The sequence below is a fragment of the Humulus lupulus genome, chromosome 8 (genome assembly GCF_963169125.1).
Source record: "Humulus lupulus chromosome 8, drHumLupu1.1, whole genome shotgun sequence".
NCBI lineage: Eukaryota > Viridiplantae > Streptophyta > Magnoliopsida > Rosales > Cannabaceae > Humulus > Humulus lupulus.
The window spans coordinates 39271000-39291668 of NC_084800.1; positions in this window are offsets into that span (position 1 = coordinate 39271000).

Below are 20669 nucleotides of genomic sequence, written 5' to 3' on the forward strand. Positions count from 1 at the left end.
AACTCGGGAAGCAGATGGCCTTTTGGAAAGCAGAGCAGAGGATGATTGACCCGCCACAAGAGGTTGGGGCCCAACCATGATGGAGGCACCAACCAGCGTAGTCGGTGCCACCGTAGAGGCGACGGCCTGCAAGGATGGCGCCGTCGTGGAAGTGCCGACCTGAGTAGTCGACGCAGCAACAGAGCTCGAAACCGGCGGAGCAGGGGGGGGTGTCTTCTTGGATCTTTTAGAGCCTTTGCCCGGCTGGCCGGTCTTCAGCGACCCTTCCCTAGGGCGTTTTCTCCTCTTGGCACCAGCAGTGTCGATGAGGGTGTCAAGGTCGGAGTCCATCTCGCCTGCACAAGTCACAACACGGTGAGTAAAGTGAAGCACACAAGTTGTTTCAGTATCACAGGTATAGAGTGATGATAGAAGAAACCTAACTGGAACTCTCCCCCGAGCTCGAGCTGGGGGACCATGAAATTCCCCCGTCTTCAGAGGAGGCGGGGGGAGTGCCTTCCCTATAAGTAGGTGATAACCTCGAGAGGTCCCTATAATCATTGGTCCCATACTGAGTGGCTATCCCGTTCCACATCTCGTCCGTGGTGTACATGGTGTCGTATTTCCCGAGCCCACTATCAAACCTATGGACACAGTCATCTACCCAACTCCAGATGTAGAAGTGGTATCTGTCCTGTGGGCACGAGACTAACCTATTGGGCCTATGTTTTAGTAAGGTCGGGGACCACATTCTCGAGGTAGGAAGGACTTTACCTCCATCCGAATCCGAGCTCGAGGCTTCATCATTAGCCTCATTCCCAGACAGCGGGCTCCTTGGGCGAACTGGAAGTGGCGGCCTCGTTTCTCTCCTCGAAGGAAGGGCGCCTGTGGGCAGTGGCACCTCCTCCCAGTGTTCATATTTTTTATTGGAGCAGTCATAGGTTGACTGACCCTCTCCCAACAGCCCACAAGCTCAGAGCTTGCCCTCATGTAATAGGTACGAGAGAGACCTCCTGCCATAAGGGAGTTGGAGCAAGGCCTCTATGTGCCCCTTCATTGCTTCATCAGGGGTGGGACGCTGAAAATTAGCTGAAAGGCGAAACACATTTCAACTAAATATGGATTTAAGAACTAAAGTCTCGAGCACAGAAATAAAGGTAACGAGAATACTTACGAATCCGCCTGAACGAATAATGTCGAGACGGGGACAGACCGTCTGTCCAGAAGAAGGCTCTTTTGAAATCAGGCGGGTGGTTGGGAAGATCTCCAAAAACCTTCGTCTCCTTGGGGTAGCTCGAGAGGTAGTAAAAACCATCCCCTCCCCGAGCTCGGGAGGGGTTACTTTTTAAACAAAAGAGATATAAAATCTCTTGAGGTGAAGGTCCTTTCCACCCCAGCTCGTGGTACAAGGACCTCAGGGCAGACAGCACCCTGTACGAATTGGTGTTGAGTTGGAACGGAGCCAACCCAATGAAATCAGTAAAGTCTTTGAAAAAAGACTTCAAGGGCAGCAGTGCTCCTGCCCTCATGTGCTCCTGGCTCCATGTCGCATATTTCACTGTGGCGTCACGGCCGCCAGGGGCGAAGCAGCTCCGTTCTTGACCAGTCAAAGCTCGACACTTCAAGGTGCCTGACAAACCAAGGCCATGGAAAGCCAGGACTTCAGTTATTTGGCTGGTTGTGATAACCGTGCTCCAGTAGAGCTCAACCTCGAATATCTCTCTCCTCGGCTGTGAGGAGGAAGGTTCCCCCATTAATGAAAATTTGAGCTCTCCGGGGGGTATGCGACAGTAACCTTCAAAGCAGGATCGAGAGGAATCGGCCTAGGGCCTGAATTAGATTCCGGATAGATGGCTTCCCGAAGAACTCTCCTCTTCCCCTCGATGACTTCATCTATCTGACGGTGGTAATGAGCTCTAATGTCCTCTTGCTCGCGCGCAAGCTCGTATTCTCTTATCCGACATTGATTCCGAGCGAACAGCGATTCTGGGCTCGGAGATTTAGGCTCGTAAGGGATTGCCTGCGATGACCCCCACCGTCTTTCCAGATTCTGTGACATCTAACGAGAAAGAAAAAATGGTGAGGGCCATGCATACAAGAATCACGAGCTCGATGGAACGAGCTCAGAGATTTAGGAACAAGACAAACTAAATATTAAGACCCTTATTGAAGAGTCAGGAGCGTGTATTCCACGAAAAAGAAATGGAGCGTGGATAATTTTTTGAAAATCCCGAAATTCAAGGGAAAGAAGAGTGGCGGTTAACCAGAAAAGGCGTCTTTTGGTTTCGTGCATTTATCAAGGCCCATGTTTTTATCCGAAAACTTAGTGTACAAGAAACGTTCCCTAAAAATTTCAAAACCCAGAAAAATTGGAACCTTACTCAAATATGAAAACTGGGTATAAGCCAGTGATGTAAATCCAGTACGGGAGTCTAAAAAGCATCTGAGCCTATCGGATCAAAACCTCTTATCACATTATGCTAAGGATGTAAACTAGTATATACACATACACAGCAAGAACAGTTTGAATAAAAACTGACAAAATGGGAAACAGAGATTGCTTACTTACACAACAATGGCAACTGCAGAGGGATTGTTGATTGAAGAAGAGGTTGCAAATAGGAACTCACTGACTCGAACAGACCAGGATTTCTTTGCTTCTTTGGCCGAGAAAACATGCGCAGAATGAAAACTTTTTGTGAGGAGGTCTCTGGTTTCTTTTTTCCTTTTTTCTTGCTCTTGGTAAGCAAAGGTAAAAATGAAGACAAAGAGTAGGGTCTTATATATATATAGATGGGAAAAAAGGATTAATCTGGCACGTTGAACAAAATCCTTGCAAAATCCAATGGTCAGGGATCAATGACAAGATAGCGCCGAAAAGGTGTCAGATGGACGATCGTGGGCGTGTTTCCAGGGTACTCAAGTACTAAAAATGAGCAATGACCAATTGACGCGTGTCCATTTTCCAAAAGTGTGATGGTACAGTTCTCAAGAAAAAGTAGTTCAAAAGTTTCCTTCTCTTAGGATTCGAACAAATACTTTTGAGGGGGCAAGATGTTACACCCGGATTTCGAGCTATGTTAATTATGACCTCGAAAGTTGGATTCGCAATTCAGTGAACTCATAAGGTTGGAAACATGCTCCAGGATTATATGTCGAGCTTGTAGGATATAGACGACCTCGAGTATGGTGACCTCGAAGTATTCATGATCTCGGAAGGTAGCTCCGGGAACACACTCATCTTCAGGGATGACTTCGGATCCGGGGTCCCGAGCTCGACGCACGTACGATCTCGAAAATCATCTGGCATCGGGAGATGTTTCTAGCTCGATAGACAACGGGAAACCTGGGAGGCTAAAGCCTTAGAGATACGCGATAACCACCTTGAATATATGCAAGTGTTATAAATATGAGATGTAATCCTCATTTATTATTGTAAATCTCCTAGAATCGTGGGATATTATTTGGTATCATACGTCTCCTGGTCTTCAAGGGACGTTCCTTTTTATATCTGATTATAGGCATTTAAAGCCATTAATTTTATTTATACAAAAAGAGTAACTACCCAAAATATGTGGGATAGTATTCTTTAGCCTTCTCTATAAATAGAGAAGCCATGCACCATTGTAAAGGACCGAAATTCTGATCCTTGAGAGAAAACTCAGGAGAATTCATTCTTGAAGAATTCCTAGAGATAATCTTGAATTTAATAACAAAGACTCGTGGACTAGGCAGATTTAACTGCTGAACCACATAAAAATCGTGTGTTTACATTGTTTATTCCAATTGGTCATTTTCAGTTATCGTTTACGTGCTCTTCTTTCACTGTTTGACGAAAAACGGCGTCAACAGGATCTCATCCATAAATCACAATATGCACCAAAAATACACAAATATGCCCTCAACGAGCCAAATTATCAAAATGCCCTAATAATCAAATGTGGACCCACATGCATGTATTTAACATCATATTATAATATATTTCACATAAACATGCATATATAATCACTTAATGGCATAATTAAACAATTATGGCCCTCCCGGCCTACTAATTCAGCCATTAAACCGCATTAGGGATTTCGGGGCATTACAACTCACATGTTTTATTTTCATGATTATTTATTTAATATAAACTTCTATTAAATCCCGAGCATATAGCTAATCTTATTTATAGTGACATAATCACAGTGAAATATAAATATGATTATAAGTTCAAAATAAGTTAGTCCTAAGATTAGTCAGTGCACAAGATTTACACTAACTTGCCAATCTACGATATGATCTACTTACACATTACAGTGTTATGTTCTTTCCAGAACATTAGCAAAGTAGATAAGATCGGGTGTATTTGTTACATCGGACAAGATCGATATTGACTATTGATAAGATAAGTAAACATACCGTTATTATCTATCCTAGTCATATCATATAGTTGATCATAGGTCAATTCAATCTTAATTCTGAGTGGTTAGTATTCTAACTGATTGTATTATTTGAGTTCTTTGACTTGTTCATTACCAGCTTACCCTACGGACTAGCCCATACTTACGTCTTGGGAACTCGGTAGTATAATTGAGTGGGAGTGTTAATCATAGATATGAACATCTATAGCTTCTGATGAAGAAGTGAAACGATGGTTTCCTTTTAGTTTGGTTCAAGGGGTTAAATGATAGAGATCTCATTTCAGTAATTAAATTAGTTTACTGAAATATCATTTACAAGGAACTAAGTGTTTTAAGGATAAAATACAATGAGGGGTAAAACGATATTTTAGTCTCATCTCATTGTAGACCATCTATAGAGGATTGAGTGACAATTGTGGTTGTAAAGATGGATAATTAATAACGTATCTATATTTGTTATAGAGCATTCTATGAATTCAAGATTGCAATTCCGAGTCTATAGTGGAGTCACGAGGAATTAATAAGTTAGTAAATTTATTTGTTAGATTTATGATAACTTATTGGAGCTTCATTTCATAGGCCCATGGTCCCCATTGTACCTTGGATAAAATCATCTAGATAGTCTCAATTAATTGATTTAATTATCAATTAGAATTATCAAAGTTGACCCGGTCAATTTTGGATAGTTTCACAGAGTTATGTAATTTTGAGAAGAAAAGAGAAATTATGGCAGATTTATTAATTAAGATAAATTGGTATCTAAATTAATAAATAAATTTAAATCAAAGGTTCAAATTATAAATAATTAATTTGATAACGGATTTAAATAATTATTTAATTAATTAAATCAATAGAAAATAATGCAAGCCTTGATTTTAAGTCTAATGGGCTTATAATCAAATGAGAAATTTTACGGGCCTAAAGCCCATGATAATTTCGACCTAGGGTTTTATATTTGCTATTATTTTATTAATTTTTTAATTAAATTAAATGGCTTAATTGAGTCTATAAAAGGAGTGATAGTTTTAGATTCTCTCTAAACACAAGTCTTTTTCTAAGCCTCTTTGTTATTTTCTCTTCTTCTCTCTATATCTATCTTATGTGGTGAGAATTGCCCATACTAGTCTAAGTAATTCTAAGGATACATTGGAAGACTGTGAAGAAAATAGAAGAACGCTTCAGTTTCTTAATAATACTCTGCGACAAGTAGGATACAAGAGTTAGAGAAACTGAATGAATGACTCTTTCATTCCGCTGCGTATACTGTAAGTATTCTTGTCTTTGTTTCTCTTTGAATTCAATTTTAGAAATATGTTCTAGGTTATCTCATATTAATTTGTTTAATATTAGATCTACATGAAAATAAATAAAGATCCAGTATAAGTTTTCCCAACAACTGGCCTCAGAGCCTTTGGTAATCTTTATTTTCATGCATGAACATGTTTAAAATTGGATTATTTGATGTGTTTGAATAATTGGATGGATTTTCATGTTTTTATGAAGCATATTGATTTTATGTGAATATTAGAAAAAATTTAGATTATTTTATAGTATTTTCTATGATATTAATTTTATATATACTTTATTTTGTGTAAAACATGTTAAAAATTAATTAGAAAAAAGTTTTGGTTTGAAAAATTGCACAAAAAAAAATTTCGAAATTTTTTTTTCTTCTGGCTGCCATCGCGCGCGCACACCAGGCAGCCAGCCCTGCCACCGCGCGCACATCCCGTGCGCATCACGCGCACACCTAGCACGCACCATGCGCTCGCATCCACGGCCAACTCCTCCTGCGCGTGCGCGTGCCCCAACAGCCAAACCATTCTGGTGAATAGTACCCCTGGGCAGTTGCGGGTGAACAGTACCTGATACAGGTACTGTTCATCTAGAATTAAAAAAAAAAATTGAAAAATAAAGAAAATTAAAATTGTGAAAATACATTATTTATAGTCAAAACCAAAAATATATTTTTTTGTTTTATCATTTAAAATTATTTTTTTAAATAAAATATTTTTATTAGTTGAGATTTAAATAATTAAATATTTTATACAAAAATTCAAATTCAAATTTAAAAATATACTAACAACTTAATTTTAAATCTTTTAATATATTAAAATATTAGAATTATGATATCAGATATTTAAGATATTTTCATTTAAATTCTTGATTTTTTTATTAAATCTTTATTTGAAAATATAAATATCTTTTTATTCTATACTTTTTAATATTTAAATTATTTGAAATTTGAATATTGTTAGTTGGATATTTTTATGGATATTTGAATTTGATTAATTGTTATTTTAGGGTTGTTATAACTATTAATATATATATTTTTTAAATGGTTAAAATATTAGCTATTTGCTGTAACAATACAAGATATTTTTTTTAAATAGTTAAGATATTGATTTGAAATTTTAAATTGGTTATATTTTGAAAAATATCATTTTTCAGCCAATTAATAAAATATTTTTTTTAATAAATGAGATTTAAATTAACTTTGGTTAATTTTTGATAAATCGTATTTAAATTAAATTAATATTTTTTTTCAAATTAACCTAAAACCAAGTTGATTGTTGATAAATGAAATTTAAATTAACTATTGTTAATTATTGATAAATTTCATTTAAATTGACTTATTTTTGTAAAAATTTAATTAATTCTTATTTTTGATAAATTCTAGATAATTAATTGTGGTATTTTTGCAAATGAAATAAATTGTGGTATTTTTGCATAAATTCATAGAATTGTTCATATAGTAACATGATTAGGCCCATCTAATTATAACATGTCTGTTTGCACTATATGTGGTATTTTTGCAATTGGGCTTAGATGCATATAGTGGGCCATATGTTTGTTAGATATATGGTTTTGTAACGACCCAAAATTACTAATAAGGCTTAGGGGCCTTGATTAGTGTGCTAGGAGGGCATAATTGGAGGTTAAGAGAATTAATGGTAGGAAAGCGTGAAATGGGTATTGAATAAGTATGCGGGCCCTATTTGGCTGGTAAGGGCATAATGGTAATCTTGGCCCGTTAGGGCATAAATGTGAATGTGTGTGATAATTGTTGAGACCACATTATTATGTGGATAGATGGATAAATATATGTGCGTGTACAGGTGTGCGCGTTTGTAATTAGCGGCACGAGGCGATCCTAGGGAGCAGGTAGCGGGGAAAGTCACAACGGGGTTTAATAGTTGACTTTGGATAAGTCAGGGGTATTATAGGTATCGAGTAACTATTTAGATTATCGGGTTACGAAAATAAATATATGGAGATATATTTGAGGTTAGGATGTCTAGGTGGGAATATTGGGGGATTTCACCATCTTGGCCTCGGGGACTGTTCCGGCACCCCGAGCCTCGAGATTAGCTTAATAAGATAAGTTAGACATAAAGAAGCTTTTGGAAGAAAAACATAAACCGACTAAACACTTTACCTGAGTGCACCTACACGTTCAGGGAAAACAAAGGAGAGAAAACACAGGAAAACTAAGGGGAAACAAGCTGAAATCTCTTGGATTTGTGGTGAGGGATTGAAGGTTTAGCTCAGGGGTAAATCAAGGAACTAAAACAGGGATTAAGGTAAGCATCTAAACATCTTTTCTGTGGTAAGAAACTCTGAGTTTTCTGAGTAGTAAGATAATTGTAATTTTGATGTTTAAGGTGGAATTGAAGCTAGAAACTTGGGAACTAGTTGGGATTCTGCTTAGAGAAGGGGTTTAGCTGAAAAGGTAAACTTTAATTTACGATTTAGAAGTTTAAATCTGAGTTTTGAATGGTTGGTTGTGGTGTTTGATGTTCTTGAGTTTCAGAGATTGAGACATGGATCGCAATGAGTTTTAGATTGGATTTCCTGTTGAATTATGATGTTAGAGTTGTTTTAAAAGTGTTGGGAATGATTGGTATTGAAGTATGGAGCTTTGGGATGATTTTGGGTAAGGTTTGGAGGTTGGAAATGGTGGAAATTCTGGGTTCAACGGGAAGGGCCGCGACTCTGTTCTAGAGCGCTGCGGCCCTAGCTTGCAAAGGAGCCAAGAAGGCTCGGCCAAAGGCAAGCGCCGCGGCGCCCAAGGCAAGGGCCGCGGCACGTGTCCCCTTCAGGTGTGGTGTTGGCTCTACTTTGGACAAGGGCCGCGGCTAAGCTTCAAGGGTCGCAGCCCTTGGTTCCACACTTGAGATTTTGAGGGTTTTAAGCATGGGGGAGTGGTTTAGTGTGCTCGGATTTGGTTTCACCACCGTGCTTGGTGGAATTTGGAATCCTGGGGGTTAGTTTTGTCACTGGAAACCTATATTGGAGTATTAATGGAATCCATTACTAGGTGATAAGCTAGGGATCGGGAATGGATCGTGCTCGGGGGTCATCCTCTCTAATTAAAGTACTTGGAATCAAGGTAAGAAAACTGCACTTGTATATGTGGATAGGATGGGACTAAGTGTTCCCTATATTTGAATGTGTTGATATGTGATTGCGATACACTATGTGAATATGTTGGGACTAAGAGTTCCCTATAATGATATAAATGTCATAAGGTGGTATTATGCCACGAGGACATGTGGTAGCGGCCTAAGGGTGCCAAAATCCACACTTGCGCGTAGGGCGCGGCTCGGACACTGGTATCCGAGGACAGCTTATTATGCACTGAGCTCGGTTAAGCTAGCCAAAGTCAGTGGGCATGTCACTGTAGTTGGCCTAAGCGAGCCAAAGGCAGTGAGTAAAACAGAGGGTGCGGCCTGCGGGCGTTAACCCTAGTTATTACATGATATGTGTTTATTGTGGATTAATGTCTGTGACTTAATGAGTGTCTGGAGCTGGATTAATGGTTTTTGGTCAGTGTGTTGCTTTGAATGAATTTTATGGCCTGATGGTATTGAATAGTATTTTGTGGTTATTTGACTATGCTCTGTGAACTGCTAGCTGTTAATACTGTTATGTCATGATACTATGTTTTCTTGCTGGGCTTCGGCTCACGGGTGCTACATGGGGCAGGTAAGGCAAGTTGGCCATGGGTTGGAGAGCTCTGGGGGCGAGGTGTACATTGTCAGCTGCTCGGCCACCACGGTCAAGGATTTGTACAGGAACGGGAACCTAAAATGTATATTCTTAATTAATTATTTGTAATTAAGAATTTTGTATTTACGTTACTTAAACCCTGACTTGGGATCCCATATAATAAACGTCTGTTTTCAATAAAGTTTAACCGTTTATAATCAAATTCTATTTAACCTAATCCCTTGTGTCAATAGATACACGGTTCAAGCTAAATGACTTGATTAGCAAGTCTTGCACTATTTCAAACTCACAGTGTAACGGTCTTGGTTATCCAGGGCGTTACAAGTTTTTTGCCAAATAAAATATTCACAAAATGATAGGTTTTATTTGGGCCCATTAGAAAATGTAAAGTTTAAATTCCTCTCTTGTAGGTGATTTCACTTGTGAATGCCTATTTGCTTTGCAAGACTATAGTGTGCCTAATCAATTAATAAAACAAAGGTTTAAGTTCATGTCTTTTGGACCTTGTATGGAAGATAGGGGGTCTTTGTAATGGGAACGACATACTGGACCCAACTCTCCTCCATACAAGCCCAATTGTTAAGGTCCATTTACCTGAGTTGGACTTAATTGTATAGGTTCATTATATTAGTTAAACCTAAATATTGATTAGCAACAAATTAATTCTAAATTAATTGAATTTGTTTCAATGTGACACTTTAGAATTAATAGGAAATTATAAGACTTTGGTTTTAAAAATTTTAATTTGTTTAATTGTTTTTGGCAAAACCATAGTCATTAATTTTCTAAAAATAAATAATAAAAATGTAATGCCTCGAATCCTCCGATGTGGTTTAATGGCAGGATTAGTAGGCCGGGAGGGCCATAACTGTTTAATTACGCCATTAAATGATAATATGCATGTTTATGTGAATTATATTATACTATGATGTTATATGCATGCATGTGAGTCCACATTTGAGTATTATGATATTTTGATAATTTGGCTCGTTAAGGGTATATTTGTATATTTGGGTGCATATTGTGATTTGTGAATGAGATCTCATTATTATGGAGATATATTCGAGCTATTCGGCATAAGACAGTCCTATATAATGGATTAGCGGTTTTGTCATAACGGGGTCAATTATTGGGTAATAAGAATGTTTATTTGATGATAAATTGGGAGTTATTGAGATCAGGATGAAATTCTGGAAGTTTTGACTATAATGTCCCTGGGGAGCATTTTGCGACCCCAAGCACTAGGTTTTAATTGAGGTTACTTAATGTAACGCCCTGGTTACTCCAGAACAGTTACGGTGAATGGTGAACCAAAAATTTGACCCGCTACCCGAGTCCTTTGGTTAAAAACGTGTTCTAAGTGTCATTAACAAGCTAAGGTGGAAAATCAATAAAAAGGAAAGGATATATTTTATTGAATACATAAAACTGTCCATGGGCCCATAAAAACATTTACAAGTTATTTACAACTCAACGTGGTCATTACAGTTTCAAAATTACAAACCCGCTGACCTAAGCGGCAAAAATAGGGTAAACCCCCTAGTTCCTCTGAGAACTCATTGGCCGTGGTGGTCAAGCGGTCGCATATGTACACATCACCACCTAAGCTCTCCACTCAAGGCTGGGTGAGCTTTTCTTTCCCTTTGCATGCACCACATAGCACCCATGAGCCAAGGCCCAGCAAGAAAACACAATAAAGCATGATATAATATCAACAATGATCGTAATAATCATTCAGGACCATCAGTCCAAACAAATAGGTGACAGTTGCAAAAGTCACTAAAATGGGTCCAGCTCCCCTTAGCCTTGTGACGATAGGTTCACCAGGGCTTAATAGATAAGTGAACTTTTATTAGTTCGAACAGGATAGGTGCATGGTGACTAGTCACCAACATAACCTTCCTCATGACCTTAGAGTCATAACCCTGGAACAGTGTTCCCTAGCCATGTGACAAGCAGTCACAGGGGCCTTAAGCCCTAACTCTAGTAACTAGTCTTAGACTAGACAAGCGCTTATAAGTTCATCGACCTTAGGGTCGGTCCAGCGTTAATGCCTTAGAGCCATTCAACGCTGATATCGATTAGATCTAATCTTCATTTGGCTCGGCGTTCATGACGTTATGCCATTTCTGACTCTTAGGTCAGTGTCCCTGACTAGTCAGTACGTATACAAGTATACAACATTAACTAGCGTTTAATAGGCAATCCATGTCCACATTTATCAATCAACATGCCTCAAAACAATCACGCATGTCACATATACACAGGGTGCAGTTTTCTTACCTCAAGTTCGAGCGAGAAATATTATAAGAACGACTCCTTAGAACGATCGACCTTTTGGTTCCTTAGCGGTTACCTAATCATAACCAATTATAACCTCCATTAATTAAAATCAACATGGATATGGTCTTAACCTAAGCATCACTCTCGGGACCTCGAAACATGCCCACACGGTGAGTAGATTCGATCCCGGGCCTTAAGGATTGAAACCCCAAGTCAAAAACCCTTAAAAACACCCAAAATGGGACTTTGAAGGAACAGAGTAGCGCTACAGCACTGACCCCTAGCGCCTCAGCGCTATTCTCAGAACCCCCAACATGCCCAAATGCCCCCTGAGTAGCGCTGTAGCGCCCTAAGGTGGGCGCTATAGCGCTACCTCCAGACCAGGAACCCCCTGAAATCTCCTTCTTCGTCTCCTTCGATTCTAACATGTTTCCAATGCTTCCAAATCCCATTTTTTGTGCCAAATGAACCGAAAAACCATCCTAACATACCCCAAACATCACAATGATGGACCCAAAACGGGTATGTTTTAAATATTTATAACTCGCAAGCGCACGAATCGTATATGGAATATTGTGTTCGTGTAAGCACGAGATCGAACCCAAAGGGGTTGTCTAAAATAAAAAATGAAACTATTTTAAACCAAAATTAATAAATTCTAACCAAGCTACTTAGCTCCAAAGATTGAAGAGCTATTTTGTATAATGAAAATAAAATAAAATATAATAATATAGAAATTAAAGACAATATATATTACTAAATAAATAATTGTAAACAAGATGGTAAAATAAGATTATTAAGGATTAGAATCCACAAAATATAAGTTTAATAATATTTATAAGTACATTGATTTCCAAGTTTTAGTGATAGTTAAAATAAATCAAACTATCATTTTCCAAATAGATTTATAATTTTAAGCACAAATTACTTCTAAAAAGATAGGATTTTTCTTCACTTTTCAAAATTATAATTTCAAAGCATGTAGTGTAAATCAATCTAATGAAATAACAAATAAATCAATGAACATTATTTATAAGGCAAAACATAATATTTTTGTTCTAAGCATGGATGTGTACAATTTAATGACACATCTTACACATAGAATATTATGTTTTTGCACTAATGAAGAACAAAGTGTAAATATGTGCTAACAATCCAAAATACATGATATTTAAGATGAAAGAATATATTTGAAGAAGAAAATTCCATAAACTTTGTTGCACAAATGGGAAATCAACATACAAAATAAATACTATCTAGTTACAAATTGTTTCATCATCACCTTAATAATCTTAAAAAGATTAGAAACTTATAACTAGAATAGCAAATACAAACTAAAAATTACAAACATAAATAGGAAAATTTGGAGGATGAACCCCCAATTTTTTCCTCTAAAAATACATAGAAAATAACCAAAAATAAGAAGATGATGAAGAGAATAGAGAGGTTTTGAAATGTTTAGAATTTTTGGTATGGTAACCTCCCTCTAAAATTGACACACTAAACTCCCTTATTTATAGCCAAAAAAAATGATATTAAAATAATCAATTCAAATTAATTAAATTGATTAAATTAATTATAATATGGCAAATAGGGGTAAATTATAGGGTGTAATAATGCTTTTTTTGGGTAAAATGTGTAGAAAGTGGGGTGAAAAGATGGCATTTTTTGACACAAGGACAAGGAGACATTGTTGGGCTCAAGAATTTGAGGCATGCATGGGGTGGCTGCTGGCAGGGTGGGTTCGGCTGGGCATTCATCAGGTGGTGGCATTGGGCCTAAGGTGGCAGCCGGCCCAAATGGAGGCAGGCGAGCCTGGGAGTGCTGGGCCGAAATGGGGCAGCTGGAGGCTGCTGAAGGAGATGGCTTAGTGTGGTGCAGGGACTTCGGCTGGGAAGGAGCAGCTGGGTGATACAGTTTCAAGTGGCTGCTGGGCTGGACAAAGCTGGAGCACGGGCTGGGCAGGCAGGCCCAACTGGGGCAGGGGGCTGCTGCTGATGCCGAGTGGGCCTGGAGAGCTGCTGGGGCCCAGGTGGTTTGGTGAGCTGATGGGCGTGAGAAAATGCCACATTTTTACTTTCTTTTCCTTGAAATGCCATTTTTTTCTTCATTATTCTTGCTTTTAAAGAGCAAAAATACACCAAAATTCCTAACAAAATAAACATAAATTAAATCAAAATTAAATATTTTCAATTATCCAATAAATCATATTAATTCATTGAAAATATTAATTACAATTTAATTCAATTTAACATTTAGTTTCAATAAAACATACTGTTGACGCCGTTTTTCGTCAACAGTGAATATAAAGCACGAAAACAATAAATAGTTATGGCCAGAAAAATACAATAAAACAAATAGGATTTTTTACGTGGTTCAGCAGTTAACTCTAGCTAGTCCACGAGTCATTTTTATTAGAACTTAAGATGGTTTCTGGAAATTCTTCAAGAATGAATTCTCCAGAGTTTCTCTCAAGATCACAAAATTTCGGTCCTTTACAAAGGTACAGGGCTTCTCTATTTATAGAGGAAGTCTCAGAATACTATCTCACACATCTCTGGGAAGTTATCCTTTATGTCAATAAATTTAATGGCTTTAAAAGCCTGTAACTCCTATATACAAGGAAACGTCCCATGAAGACCAGGGGGCGTATAACTGAATAATAAATATCCCTTTATTACAGGGAAGTTACAACAATAAATGTAGACTGCATCTCTCCAAGTGACTCATCAAGATGTTCGGAATTAGCAATCTACATCGTCAGTGCCGTGCCAACTCAGGTCTCTTAGTGATTTTCGAGTTGTAATATTTTCCCCGAGATCATGTGGTTTCGAGCTCATACTTATGTCAGGCTCGGAACTCCTGATCCGAGGCCACCCGAGAATAGACGTACTCCGATGTCTGTCTTTCGAGCTTGTGAGGACTTCAAGACTACCATCTTCGAGGTTGCTGCCTGCTTTGTAGGTTCGGTGCCTAGGTTGCAGACACGTGTTCTAGACATTACGAGTTCACACCTGACGAATCCAGCTTTCGAGATCACAATTCTCAAGGCTCGAAATCTGGGTGTAACATTTTGCCCCCTCAAAAGTATTTGTTCGAATCCTATGAGAAGGAAACTTTTGAACTACTTTCCTTGGGAACTTCATCGTCACACACGTTTGTATATGGACACGTGCCAGCTGGGCATTGCTCACTCAAGGTACTCGAGTGCCTTGGAAACCTGCCCACGATCGTTCACCTGCCACCTTTTCGGCGCCATCTTGTCATTTGTCCCTGGCCGTCAGATTTGATAAGGATCCTAGCCAATGGCTCGGATTAATCCCCTTTTTACCACTCCTGATTATCTATATATAGGGCTTCAGTCATCCTCTTCTTCTTACTTTTACGTTTACCAGAGAAAAAGAAGAGAGAAAAAACCAGAGACCAGCCCAGGAAGTTTTCGCTTTTGCATGTTTTCCCAACCAAAGAAGCAAAGGACCACCAGCCTGTTCGAGATTGTGTGATCATACCTGCCTCTTCAGTCATCAATTTCTCTGCAACCACCATTTTCAGTGTGTAAGTGTCTGATCTTAACTTGTATGTATATCTTCTTTCTCTCTACGCCAGTTTCTGCCTTTGTTGCTTCTGCATTTCTGGGAATGTGCTGATTTATCCTTTAGTTTGATATACTAGTATATTTTGATCGATAGATAATCGTTTAGGTTCCCCATTACTAGTTTAGAATCCAGTTTTGATGTAGAACAAACTCAAACATTTTGAGAACTTGGCATGTGCCTAGGATTGACTGGGTAGCGGGATATTATTTGAGTATGTCGGGATTAGATGGGGAGTTATAGGAACACTCGAGGAATTAGCGAGAGGTGACAAATGACGAGATTTCCCTTGGTGGCATTAAAGGATTAAGGTTTGACCTTAGGGGTAAATGGGTCATTTTGTACTAAGGGATAGCTTAGAGCAGGCTAGGTAGCTTTGAGAAACCACTAGAACTAAGGAAACAACAAAAACAGAAATTCCCAACCCTTATCTTTCTCTCTATTGGCTCTCTCTCCCTCTCTTGGTGACTTAGAGTATTTTCAGAAGAATTGAAGGGGAATACTCAGAATTTGAGCTGGAAGTTGGGGATTTGCAGCTGGAGGAGTTGGAAATCCAGTCTAAGGTCAGAATTATCAAGTGAGTTCTTATCGCTCAGGCTTGGGATTAAGAGTCGTGCTCAGGATCGCTTTGGGTTGTCAGCTCGGGACACCAAGTAAGAGAATTGTTTGTGTCCATAAAGCTATGTGATGTATAGCGTTGTATGTATAGTTTATAGTTGTTATGTCATTGTTTAACGCCCAAAACGTGCATCCATTAAGCGGTGGTTGTAGTATAGATCGGGCGGTCGTTCCACAGGGAGGCAAGGAATTAAAGTTAATCAATAAATAAAGTTTAGAAATAAATAATATGAAGAGAATAGAGCAATTGATATTTTTGTTGTTTTTACAATTTAAAGATTAGAAATAAAGATAGACTAAAGTGTGATGTAACAATAGGTAACAAGCAGGAAGGATCAAGAGTCACCAATATGCATACTTATTTATTTGGATCTTTAATTCACAAAAATTACACAAATGGATAGTTCACATCCCAACTATTCATTTGGAAGATTTAACATTGAAGCACAAATATATTTTACAAAAATGTATTCAAGTGATTACTATTTTTTACCATGGAAAGATGAGATAAATCTTATGAGAAATCTAAAAATGACATTATACCATTGGCAATAATGCAATAAAAGATTGGACATAAAACCTAACACAAATATTACTTTTACTATTTATAAAATACATAGAAAGAGCATGACTAATTCTATATAGATTTTAGCAAAAGTAAATATATATGAATGAGATGGAGAAAATGATAAAGATATTATCTATATTGTTTTCACTAATTTGATAATACATAGAAAGTGCTTGACAAAGTCTATATACTATTAGTAAACATAAATATAGATAACAAGACGAAGGAATAGAGATGAACGAAAATAAATCACTTAAATATATAAACTTTAAGCACAAGGTGAATCAAAAATACCAAACAAAGTCATAATGCATATAGGATCATCCTAACCTTCCTAAGAAGGTTAGCCTATTATGCTAGACATTCTCATGAAATTCTAGAGAGAAAATATGAGAAATGAGACTAAAGTTTGGTAGAGTTTTGCTACCTAAAAATTACATAAAAAATGTGAAATGAGAGTCCCTATTTATAGAGGGAGAAAATGACTAAAAAGAAATTAAACAACAAAATGGGGTTTACAAAATAAATCAGAAATATTAATAATGAAATATTATTTTGAAAAATAAAATCTTATTATAAATATTAACCTAGTTATTTTGGTGTATGGTCAATATGTCCTTTTTCTAAAGCATCAAGCAATTTGCAAGGCCCAAAGTGCTTAGAAGATTAGGCTCATGGGTGGCTACTGCAGAGAAGACCTTGACCCAAGCGCAGCCAATGGGAGTGCGCCACGTGGTGCTGGCTGATGGAGGAGAAGGGATGGAAGCTCGTGGGCTGGGCCTTTGGAAATGCTGAGGAAGGATGATGAGAGGTGTTGGGCTTTGAATGGCTACTGGAGGCCTTGGGAGAGCTGGGCCTTGAATGGCTGCTTGGGCCGTGAGTGAGCTGGGCCTTTGAGAGCTGAAGGGTAGCTGGGTTGCTGACAGGGAGGCTAGAAGGGGGATCGGCTCGGACGCGGCTCGGCTGGGCTTGCTGAAGCATACGGACAGGTGGCACGCTAGGGCACGGACAGCTGACAGCTGGGCAAGGAGAAAAAAAGACAGATTTTGCTGGGCTTGGGCCTTCAAATTGGGCCTTTTGGCTCCAAAAATGCCACATTTTCTTTGTTTATTCAATTTTACTTGCTTCTTTCTAATTTTATTTGTTTCCAACTGCCAAAAATATCAATTAAACCCTACAAAATAAAACAAACTAAATTAAAATTAATTATTTTCTTTTATAAATTAAATCATATTAATTCCATAAAAATATTAATAAAAACTTAATTTATTTTGACTATTAAAATCAATAAATGTGTATTTTTGGGCATTAATCAGTCATACATGTGATTATGACTGATCGGCAAGAGCAGGAAGCCGCAAAATACAGAAGCGGCAAGAGTCAGGAGCGACAAGGGGCTGAGATTGGTGTTAAGCATGTTGAATGCAGGCCGCCAGGCAAGACCCTCAAGGGTGTTGTACACACCCATTCGGCTAGGAACACGGACTTGGTGCCTGATAATGCACCCTGATCGGCAGAGGCTGCTGCTGTGGTATTGTGTTGTTGTGTTATTGTACTACCATGTTATTAGACTGCTATGTTATTGTACTACTGTGACACTATATTGTTGTGCTGCTGAACCTGATATGCCAGTATGCTACTGTGTTGTTATACTACTGTAATGTCGTGCATTCCAATAGAAATGTGTAATTACTTGTTGTCTTTGATTAAGTATGTATTTGTTGAAGTGAATTATTGTATGCTCTGCTGTGAAGTTCTCTTGTTGGGCCTCGGCTCACGGGTGCTCTGTGGTGCAAGTAAGGGCAAGGAAAAAAAGGTCGAACAACCATGAGTTGGAGGGCATGGAGCGGTGTGTACATGTTTGGCTTACCATGCTGCCACGACTGGGGTGTTTTGACGGGCAAATATAGATGTTTGATTTTGTCTCCTAGGTTGACTATAAAGTAACCTTTTGATTTGTAAATATGTTTCTAAACAATATTTTGGGATCCCAATGTAACACTTTTATAATTTTAATGAATGACCACCCCTTTTATACTTAATTTTCATTAACCATGTCTTCATTTTTAATTTAACCACACTTTTGGTCCAATACCTCGATTAGCGAGCTAATGGCATATTTTAAAATCATATGGTAATAGCTCTAGGGTAGTAGGGCGTTACAACTTGGTATTAGAGCGTGCCAAGGTTCATGGTTTCTAGAAATTGATTGAACATGTACGTTCGCTGCCAGAGACAAGCTCGACTCAGGGTTGGTTGGTATTAAATGCAATATTTGTTTAACTGCATATCTGAGTTTCCTTATCTGCTAGAATAGGGAGCATGATAGATATGTTTGTGTTTTGTGGGATTGAGGTTTGATGAGTGATGCATGGGTATTTTGGATTTGTATCCTGGTATGTGTAATATATGGCTATTGTGTTGTTTGGCCTTATTATGGTATAATATTGGATAAGAGTATCAGGGCTGGTAGGCCAGGTTTTCGACTACAAATTGATTTGGAATTTTTGTATCCAAGGTAGACAACTGGATCAGGCACTGTGAATGATGGCAGCTGTGGCCAGAATCATCTGTTGGCCCTGAGATTGGCGACACGTGTTTGCTGGCATGCAATCAGGATTGTAAAGGCAAGAGGAATAGATTTGGTGATTGAGACAACGGGTTCTGTCAGGGAACGTTGTCATGTGAGAGTTGGCAACAATGGCACCAGTTACGACCTAACTTGAGGGTGGAAACAGATGGGAAATACTACGTGAAATATTTCAAAAGTGTTAACCTCCAGTCTTTGAGGGAGGTTTGGACCCGTTTAGAGTTGAATAGTGAACGAGCATAGTTAGCTCCATCCTCGGCTATATAGAAGCAAAAGGCAGTGATAGGGTGGCTTGTGCCACATACATATTGTAGGAGGATGCCCGAACGTGGTGGGAAGTTGTAACCCAGGCCCAGAATATTTTCATGGTGGGTTGGAAGGAAACTCAGACAATGATTCAACGAGAGACACTATGGCGATGCAGTTTTAGTTGCAAAGACCGGTGAGTTTATGAACTCGGTTCAGGATAGTAAGACAGTGACGAGGTAAGTCAGTGAGTTTCATAGATCGACCAAATTTTCATTTGATTTGGTACCAATAGATGTGGTTGGAATGAGCAATTCACTTGAGGGCTGAACCCTGTGATGGCCAAGGGTGTTAGGATCGCTCCAGTATATGAGACTATTACCTAAGCTCGAGCAATGGTATCCCCATTTGCGGGATCAAGTAGGGGCGGAGGCCAGTAACTAGGAAAGAAAGACCCTTGATAGTTCTTTTGCTCCTAGTTCTGACAGGAAAGTTCATAGTGATCAGGGCGGTTGCTAGGACGGCGATGAGGTTTGGAGGAGTTATTTAGTTCGTGATATGTGAATGATGACCGAAGGCATGTTTTCAATGATGAATGATAGGGCACATCAAGAGAAACTGCCTGAAGTCAAAGGCGGGAGGATCAAAAAGTACAGAAAGCGCTACCCTAGTTCGAGTGATTGTCTCGATATGGTTAGAGCCTAAGGCTAGCCCCTCGGATGTGATCGGTTAGTTCTCTAGTTCTTGTTCTTGATTATAAATTGTGCTAATTGAGTTTGGTGCTACGTACCTCTCAGGAGAGACATTGATGTGTGGCACATGCTATATGGTTGTCACCTCACGGGGCTTGAAATTTTAGCATCTACCTGGGAAAAATTGGTAATAACTTATTAAGCTGGTTTTGTGAGGATTTCAAGGTGATCTTGAGTGTAGATTGTTTGTCAAATAAGGGACAACCATGGACTGTAAGGTATGATGGTGACTTCTGAGGTTAAAAGGAAAAGACCTGGTTGCAGTTATGGGATGACTAGTTATTGAGGAAGATACCACTAAGGTTATATCAATTAGACCAAAAAAACACTGGGTCAGCCGGTAAGGTTTTAGATGGGTTCACGAGGATTTGTTGGGATTATTGTCACATCTAGGGACTTGAGCATGCTACAAGATTAAGGCATAGATAGGATCGGTATTCCAGACATTATGAAGAATGGCACTAGCTCAGCGGGAAGAATTAAGGTTCAGTTGAAGAAGTGTTCGACTTGAGGGTTGATCAGACGAAGTGTAATGCCCCAAAATCCCTAATGCGGTTTAATGGTTGGATTAGTAGGCTGTGGCCATAATTGTTTTATAATGCCATAATTGTTTTAAATGCATGC